General features: G+C 36.7%; 2 pseudogenes; both read left to right on the top strand.

The window, feature by feature from the left end:
* LOC111633528 overlaps nt 1-2,425 on the top strand; it is a 51,463-nt pseudogene extending 49,038 nt beyond the window's left edge.
* A 358-nt stretch (nt 2,426-2,783) lies between these two features.
* LOC111633527 lies at nt 2,784-5,036 on the top strand (annotated as a pseudogene).
* Nucleotides 5,037-9,868: the final 4,832 nt, after the last annotated feature.

Genomic DNA, 9,868 nt, shown 5'->3' with positions numbered 1-9,868 from the left:
TTATATAAAAAATAAATTAATGATTTTTTTAATTATTTTTATTATAGGTGTTCAGTCGGAGCGGAATCGGAAGTTCACGCAGGCATTAGAGTCGGCAGTAAGCATGGCGGAATAGGAGGATGCCACTGGAAACAAAGTTAAGGTCTGTTTAAATACTAAATCTTCATAAAATATGAAAATTGTAGACAAAGTATATTTGTGCTTCGTCCACCAAGCTCCTTTATTTATTGGTTTGAGTTTATTAGGAATAACATTATCTCTCGTACTGATCCCTTTAATGGAGGATAACTGTATATTCCACGAACAACAGAATTCACCAATTTCTCACGAATATTACGAGCCAATTATAAATCTGCAGATCAGACCTGTTCAGAGGACGAAAACGCGATTGGTCAGACCCAGATATTACTCGACGGAGTTAGGAATCAAAGAGAAGCTTTTAATTGCCATTGTGGTCAATTCCTCTTCCACGTCTGTACTCAAACTGGAGAAGAATCTCGTGGCCGTCAATCGCACCCTCTCTACTCACGCTGACAAGTTGGTGTACTTTGTGGACTCCACTGGGCCCCCGGCTGGCCTTCTCGCCGTGGTCGGGTTTGACGATCCCCGTGCGAATCTCCTGCCCCTGCATGCACTTGCTTCAGTACCTGAATGACAATTACCTTAACGATTACGACTATTACTTTGTGGCCGAACACACCACCTCTGTGGTCGGAGCGGCTCCACAGCGCTACGTTGACCGTCTGGGAGTGGACCGGGAGGCGTATGTGGGTCTCCGCTCCGGTCTGAAGGATGCTCCCTGGTGTTCTTTCAAAGCCGGCATCCTGCTAAGTAACAAGGTGTTGAGGGGAGTTACAGACAAACTGAAATGGTGCGTGGACGGACAACGGAAATGGCTTCGGAAAATGTGTCTATCACGTTCTTGACCTGCCTTGCTCTGAAGGAGTGCAGGATAGATTTTACTCCTACAAAATTAATAATTTTGATGACGAAATACCTTGGAGGAGTAAAAATTCTATTTTTTCAACCGAAGTTCACACGCTGTACCCGATAGAATCCTGGATACAGCATTATCAGCTAAATTATTATTTTTCTAAAAACGATGTGATGACATACAAGAGTAATATTAAGTCTCTCCAGAAGAAAATGCAAGAGATTAGTCGCTTCTTTCCTGATGGAAACCAAAGTCTTTCTTGGCCTATTGACGTTGAATCTTCATTCAAGCCGAACATCCGGTTTGACTCGATACAATGGACCCACTTCAACGATACTCACCTGTTCTTGCCCAACGAGTTGACAACACTGTCGAGAATCTCAGGCATTGAAAAATTAGATTTGAAGCATGTGCGGAATCTCTGCAAGAACTGGCTTGACAGCAGTTGTGGTAAGTGCACCTTTGAAAGAATACTTCGTGGATATCGCAAGTTTGATCCCATTCGTGGCATGGAGTGCATAGTTGATCTCATTTATAAGAACGAGGAAACACAACAAAGCACAACAAAGTACCTACAGATCATTCGGCCATTAACAAAACTAGAAATTACACCCATTCCCTTTGTGACTGAACACACTAGAATCATTCTCGTACTCATTATCAAATCCAGCAATCAAGTGAAAGCTATAAAATTTCTAGAAAATTATTCCAAATCTTGCCTGGATAAGCAAGACAACACTGTCTTGTTACTTGTGTTCCTATATAATCCTAACGAGCCTGGTAAAGGAACAAAAAATGATGTGTTTGGTAGCTTTAAGAGTTTGGTGAATAAGTACACTACAAAATACAGAACCACGGGTGCAAAAATTGCATGGTTAAGTATTAAAACTGTTGGTAGAATACCGTCAGAATTTTATATCTATGATCTGATCGTGAGGAAAGTGCAGCCGGAGACGATGGTGCTACAGTGGCAAACCAATATCGAAATTCACTCGGAATATCTGAATCGTGTCCGCATGAATACAATAATTAATCACCAAGTATTTTTTTCCCATTCCTTTTGTTCAGTATCATCCAAAAATTGTATACAAAGGTAGCGTTCCTGCAGAATACATAGAAGTGAAGAAAGATTACGGACACTTTGATCTTAATGATTACGACCACATGAGTTTCTATGTACAGGATTATCTGGCGGCTCGGAAAACCATAGAGGAAGCCGTACCCATCGTGCAATCCGACAGAGATCTACTTAATGGAGATGCGAATGCCTTACACACCATCTATAAGATGTTCCTTAGATCCAAATCGTTTCACAGGATACGTGCCATAGAACCCACCCTGAAAGTAAGTTTTCGTCTAGACGAGTGCCATAGACTACCGACGAGCAATACTGCCCACAATGGTTGCACCTTAACGGAAAGCCTGGGGACGAGGTCACAGCGTTCTGCTCTACTACTCGAGAGAGAGCGCAACGAATCAAAAAATCTATGACATCAACTTTTAGTAAGAAACCCGATATTATTTTTTTGGATGTATTTATTTTGTCATTGTACTGTTTCGATTGTTCAAAACGGACCGAAGTCGACCCTCCTCACAAAAATATATTTTAATATATAAGTGAATATCGACTATTTATTGTACTCAATCTGTCAATTGTGTTTTCCAAGTGCGGCTTCAAGTTTGTATTTTTTACATGTTGATTTTTTTAATTATTTTTATTATAGGTGTTCAGTCGGAGCGGAATCGGAAGTTCACGCAGGCATTAGAGTCGGCAGTAAGCATGGCGGAATAGGAGGATGCCACTGGAAACAAAGTTAAGGTCTGTTTAAATACTAAATCTTCATAAAATATGAAAATTGTAGACAAAGTATATTTGTGCTTCGTCCACCAAGCTCCTTTATTTATTGGTTTGAGTTTATTAGGAATAACATTATCTCTCGTACTGATCCCTTTAATGGAGGATAACTGTATATTCCACGAACAACAGAATTCACCAATTTCTCACGAATATTACGAGCCAATTATAAATCTGCAGATCAGACCTGTTCAGAGGACGAAAACGCGATTGGTCAGACCCAGATATTACTCGACGGAGTTAGGAATCAAAGAGAAGCTTTTAATTGCCATTGTGGTCAATTCCTCTTCCACGTCTGTACTCAAACTGGAGAAGAATCTCGTGGCCGTCAATCGCACCCTCTCTACTCACGCTGACAAGTTGGTGTACTTTGTGGACTCCGCTGGGCCCCCGGCTGGCCTTCTCGCCGTGGTCGGGTTTGACGATCCCCGTCCGAATCTCCTGCCCCTGCATGCACTTGCTTCAGTACCTGAATGACAATTACCTTAACGATTACGACTATTACTTTGTGGCCGAACACACCACCTCTGTGGTCGGAGCGGCTCCACAGCGCTACGTTGACCGTCTGGGAGTGGACCGGGAGGCGTATGTGGGTCTCCGCTCCGGTCTGAAGGATGCTCCCTGGTGTTCTTTCAAAGCCGGCATCCTGCTAAGTAACAAGGTGTTGAGGGGAGTTACAGACAAACTGAAATGGTGCGTGGACGGACAACGGAAATGGCTTCGGAAAATGTGTCTATCACGTTCTTGACCTGCCTTGCTCTGAAGGAGTGCAGGATAGATTTTACTCCTACAAAATTAATAATTTTGATGACGAAATACCTTGGAGGAGTACAAATTCTATTTTTTCGACCGAAGTTCACACGCTGTACCCGATAGAATCCTGGATACAGCATTATCAGCTAAATTGTTATTTTTCTAAAAACGATGTGATGACATACAAGAGTAATATTAAGTCTCTCCAGAAGAAAATGCAAGAGATTAGTCGCTTCTTTCCTGATGGAAACCAAAGTCTTTCTTGGCCTATTGACGTTGAATCTTCATTCAAGCCGAACATCCGGTTTGACTCGATACAATGGACCCACTTCAACGATACTCACCTGTTCTTGCCCAACGAGTTGACAACACTGTCGAGAATCTCAGGCATTGAAAAATTAGATTTGAAGCATGTGCGGAATCTCTGCAAGAACTGGCTTGACAGCAGTTGTGGTAAGTGCACCTTTGAAAGAATACTTCGTGGATATCGCAAGTTTGATCCCATTCGTGGCATGGAGTGCATAGTTGATCTCATTTATAAGAACGAGGAAACACAACAAAGCACAACAAAGTACCTACAGATCATTCGGCCATTAACAAAACTAGAAATTACACCCATTCCCTTTGTGACTGAACACACTAGAATCATTCTCGTACTCATTATCAAATCCAGCAATCAAGTGAAAGCTATAAAATTTCTAGAAAATTATTCCAAATCTTGCCTGGATAAGCAAGACAACACTGTCTTGTTACTTGTGTTCCTATATAATCCTAACGAGCCTGGTAAAGGAACAAAAAATGATGTGTTTGGTAGCTTTAAGAGTTTGGTGAATAAGTACACTACAAAATACAGAACCACGGGTGCAAAAATTGCATGGTTAAGTATTAAAACTGTTGGTAGAATACCGTCAGAATTTTATATCTATGATCTGATCGTGAGGAAAGTGCAGCCGGAGACGATGGTGCTACAGTGGCAAACCAATATCGAAATTCACTCGGAATATCTGAATCGTGTCCGCATGAATACAATAATTAATCACCAAGTATTTTTTTCCCATTCCTTTTGTTCAGTATCATCCAAAAATTGTATACAAAGGTAGCGTTCCTGCAGAATACATAGAAGTGAAGAAAGATTACGGACACTTTGATCTTAATGATTACGACCACATGAGTTTCTATGTACAGGATTATCTGGCGGCTCGGAAAACCATAGAGGAAGCCGTACCCATCGTGCAATCCGACAGAGATCTACTTAATGGAGATGCGAATGCCTTACACACCATCTATAAGATGTTCCTTAGATCCAAATCGTTTCACAGGATACGTGCCATAGAACCCACCCTGAAAGTAAGTTTTCGTCTAGACGAGTGCCATAGACTACCGACGAGCAATACTGCCCACAATGGTTGCACCTTAACGGAAAGCCTGGGGACGAGGTCACAGCGTTCTGCTCTACTACTCGAGAGAGAGCGCAACGAATCAAAAAATCTATGACATCAACTTTTAGTAAGAAACCCGATATTATTTTTTTGGATGTATTTATTTTGTCATTGTACTGTTTCGATTGTTCAAAACGGACCGAAGTCGACCCTCCTCACAAAAATATATTTTAATATATAAGTGAATATCGACTATTTATTGTACTCAATCTGTCAATTGTGTTTTCTAAGTGCAGCTTCAAATTTTGTATTTTTTACATGTTGATTTTGTTTTTTTAAATCTAAATATTAACAAATGTTGATAATTCTGGATCTGCAATTTTGAATTTTCATGAAACTAACTACAAAAGTAAAGAGATCTTTTAATTAAGAGGTGATACGGAGTAAGAAATCTCACGACGCTGTCTTCCAGCATCTAAACTAGTATTCTTACAATTTTAAAAAATGGAATCTGCACATTGCTACAAAGGTTCAAACCACTCGCGGAAGAACGACAATTTTATTTTGTCATTACTAAAATTTGCCAAACCTTTTATGTTTACTCCACACTATTTATGAAAGTTCCTGTAAATATTGCCATATTGGAATCTCAAGCTGTATAAGTTAGGAATCATTGCATTTTATCCGTGAGCAAGACGACAAATTTTATGCAAGACACTACTTATGATCTTCGACAGATTTTATCGTCGCCTTAATGTCGAATCTCAAAACGCGTCTGTGATCCCGAGAGCAACAAGTTGTCAAAGTTGCCAAAGTTTACATACAGATTTATAAATTTTTATCTTCATGAGGAAACGGATAAAGGACTGTAAATTTCGAGAGGATAAATTGTACCGTTGTAAAGTTTGTATAATAAAATTTGGCAAAGTTTTTGTTCAGAAGTTTGCGGTATTTGTGTGCGTGCGAGTGGCCGAGTAAAGATAACGCTTTGGAATCTGCGATTCGGCACTCTCCGCTAGAGAATCTGCATGTTAATTTCCACATTTTAAAGTTTACATATTGCAAAATACAAATTTACATTACAATTACAAATTACATATTTACAAAAGACACTTTTTTGTTAAGCTGGTATGCCAAAACTTGATTTCTTTTTAGAAATTTAACACACAAAATGTTCTTTATAGTGTAAAATGCAGTTTTTGTTACTTTTAAATGCTGCAGAAACACTTTCTGCACTTCATTATCCAAGTGGTTTGGCTAGAAAGCATGTGTCAGAGAGGTTGACATCTGTCATTGCTCTGCAACATGTTTATCTTGTCAATCTGTTAACAATATGTTTGGAGTGACGCGTGTCGCGTAACACTTCAGCAAAAATATGCGTTGTTTTTTTAAATTATAATTCAAAAGATGCAGATTTAAAATTGTGAAACGTTAGTCGATAGAATTTAAATCTTCGTGTAAAAAAAGGGGGGAAAAGTATCACCTTTCGCAATGGTTTAATGGTAGTGTTGGTGAATATTCTAGTAAAATTAGTAGATTGCGCCTCTGAAACGCGTTACGCTTGAGTAAAACCGTGTCAGTAGTACAGAAAACGTGGGTGAAGATGCTGGAATTAGTCAAACGTTTTGGTGCAGTGGGTGAAGCTTCACGAAAACAATATAATAATATAGAAAAATAAGGGAAATACACTAAAAACAATTGAATAAAGTTACAATGAAGCTGCTTCCAAAGTGTACATTTTGGTTAGAAGTCGCTAGGTATTAGAGTATCTCCTTTAACAGCGGTATAAATAAATCTTAGTTACGTTTATAGAAGCATTAAAAATAAAGAGTTATGTTTGACCACTCGACTCGTTACGAGAGTAATTAGTGAAGTCTTTCGGATGTGGATAAAGTGTCACTTCCGTCGTACATCCTCGTTCCAACGAGTAGTGCGGAGTAGCATCGCTTCAGAGTAAAAACTTCCGTTTCCGGGTTTGTATCGTCACAAAAAGGTGACGGATTTCTCCACAGTAGTCTCTTGTTAAGATAACGCGCAAAAAAAATGTACACTAGTGTCATTCACGAGTACAACACTAGAGAGTAATTTAACACGTGTTTATTCTCGAATAAAGCGTATCGTAACACGTAACGTAGCGGAATACATGACGTTTCCGTTTTATCGGGACGCGTTTAATGCTAAAGAAACACGAGTTTTGTTACTGACACCGAAGTAAACGGGCGACCCACATCACCTACGCAATTTAAATTTTTAGACGCTTTTAAGAAGATCGAATGACACCAAAACACCCTCCTCTGTATCTAAGTGACTAGTCGACACTTAAAGACTCCCACACCGCCATCTTCCCGTATAATATTGTGAAGAGGAAGTAATTAAGATGGACAATTACAGAGACTGATTAAGGTCGTCATTCGTCACGTTTAATTTATCGATCTGTCGTTACGCTAATGGAGCTAACGTGACGGATGTTAGAAAATGGTACAATTCACCCCAACGTCTACAAAATTCACACGGTAAACGCCGTATTATAATCAAGTGTTATAACACCCCCGTTAAGGTATAAAAAGTAAGGTTAATAGGCTTACTGTAATGACAGGAACTTAGTTTTTCAAGAACAAGGATGCAATTACTGGGAAGTCTTGTTCCTTCAGTTTGAATTTATAGAACAAACACACAGAGGGCTTTATTAAATTATCAAACAAACTCTTCTGTCTTTCGTTCTTAGGTATAAATTGAGTAAAGATGNAAAAGAGTACCATAACAGTTTTCAAATCGATTATTAAGTTTAAACTTTAAGAAATGACCTCTCTATATATTAAAATAATTATTCTGAAAAGGACCTGTAGTGTCCTTTTCAGAATAATTATTTTTCATTTATAATTTTTCATCTGGAAAATTAGACCTATATCCAGTCCTGATTCTAAAGTGATTTGAATTTCATTTGGTATCACATATTTACACTCAATTATATAATGCTCACCATGGTCTTGTGGATAAAACTACTAAACACTGGTAGTTGGTCGTGGTTTGAAGCATTGTTTTAAAAATAAGAATAGGAAATTTATATTAACCATTTGTAAATTTAATTTCTTTGTGTACATTACTGGTAGCTAAATTAATTCTTAAGCTTTGGAAATAACATTGAAGACGTATAAAAGGATTTTAACAATTAAATTATGTAGGAAAATTAACCTAAATAAAATTTATTAAAATATAACTTTTAAAGATATATTATACTTAGGCTTAATCTTTTTCAATCCTTTAAAGGCAGTGGCGAATAATCCTTCTAGGAGCCCGGGTCTAGGAGCCCGGGTCTAGGAGCGCAAGAATCTAGCAAAATTTCAAAATAACAGTAATAGTAATAAAATAACGAAGAAATTATTTTATGTAGATACGATTCATAAAGGAATTAGTGCAAAAAAATAAGACAACTCATCAGTTGAGTAATATTAATATATTGTATATGAAAATACTTTCCATGAATAGAATGGATGACGGATTTTCAATAGCAGAGCTCTTTGCTCCTTTTGTTCTGACACGCGCTATGGCTGGAACGGAACGCTAGCAACCCACAGAAATCACCCTTTACCCAAAAGCCATATGTAAGATAGTATTTGGTAAGTTATTATTTGTAATGCCCTATTGTATTAAGAACTTCACTAGTTGTATTGTAATTTTAGCGTAATTTTAATTCGATTAAAAATTTATTCTGAATAGAAATATCTAATTAAACCTGTATAACAAAATTCGTTTTATTTTATCAGTGTTGTAAACAACGAATTAATTTTTCGCGGTTTTATTATTTGAAAAACAGTAAAAATACAACTATTGCAGAATTAAAGTTATAAAATAGAATCACACGGTACAAAACTGGCACTATCAGTTTGGGGTACATGCATATTGTGGCTTAGGAGCGCCATATTTCTAAATGCAATACTGATGATAGGTTTATTTAAAATATTCTAGAAAATGATTTATCAATGTTATCATTTTCTATAATTGAATTGATGGAATAAGGCAACGCAGAATATGGCGAATGCCTCACAGGAGAATTTTTATGAGTAACTGGCTTTTATTTAGGTATTAAGCACATAAAGAAAACCCAGCAAAGTCCATGTGACCAGCTCCTTGCTTCAAGGTTAAAAGAATGTCATATAAAATTACATTTTTCATCAAAATACAGTTACTTAGTTGCGTTGTGAGGGTAAAAGAATCTCTTATAAAATTAATTACACAGTTATTTCAATTCGTAGAGAAAGAATTTGTAACATTGTTTCTAAATTGACAAAGAATGAGGAAAAGTAGTTATTTAAACAAAGTAATATAATTCCAAGTTTGTAACATATTTATATTGTAAAATTTGTTTAATAAATTTTACAACATAAATTTATTGAATTTATATTTATTAAAATTTATTGAATAAGTATTTATCTCACTTGGAGGTCCTATTATAGAGGAGCCATCAGATCACTTGGCTCAGATCTCACATTTACAGAATACCTCAAAACGTTTCTAAGAAAGTATTTATTTTATTGCATTTCTTAAGTTTATTCAGTGGAAAAGTCTTTATTACTATCAAATTTTATTATTTACAAAATATAGTACAACTTTTACACACAATTTTGTTTGATATTTTAATATGCTGGGCCTCAAAAATAAATAAATAAGTATCTGAGCCTCTCTTGACACCTAAGAGGCCTGAATTCAGATCTTTAATCTATCTTGCTATCTACAGTAACAGTTTTAACGAAAATTCACTAATTTATAAAAAAATTATAATTAGTCTTACAGTATTTTTACAAAAATATTAGACTATTATTAAACAAATTATTGAATACAGAAAAGCTGCAAGTAACTAAATAATCAATACATTATTTTAAGAAAATACAAATTTCAACTTAATGAAAATGTTATCAAAGAAAGAATTAAATAGCACTTATTAAGGCT

The sequence above is a fragment of the Centruroides sculpturatus genome, unplaced genomic scaffold (assembly GCF_000671375.1).
Source record: "Centruroides sculpturatus isolate CEXI.00-Female unplaced genomic scaffold, Cexi_2.0 scaffold794, whole genome shotgun sequence".
Taxonomy (NCBI): domain Eukaryota; kingdom Metazoa; phylum Arthropoda; class Arachnida; order Scorpiones; family Buthidae; genus Centruroides; species Centruroides sculpturatus.
The sequence above is the reverse complement of the archived record's forward strand: the minus strand, read 5'-3'. Positions and strand labels throughout refer to the sequence as shown.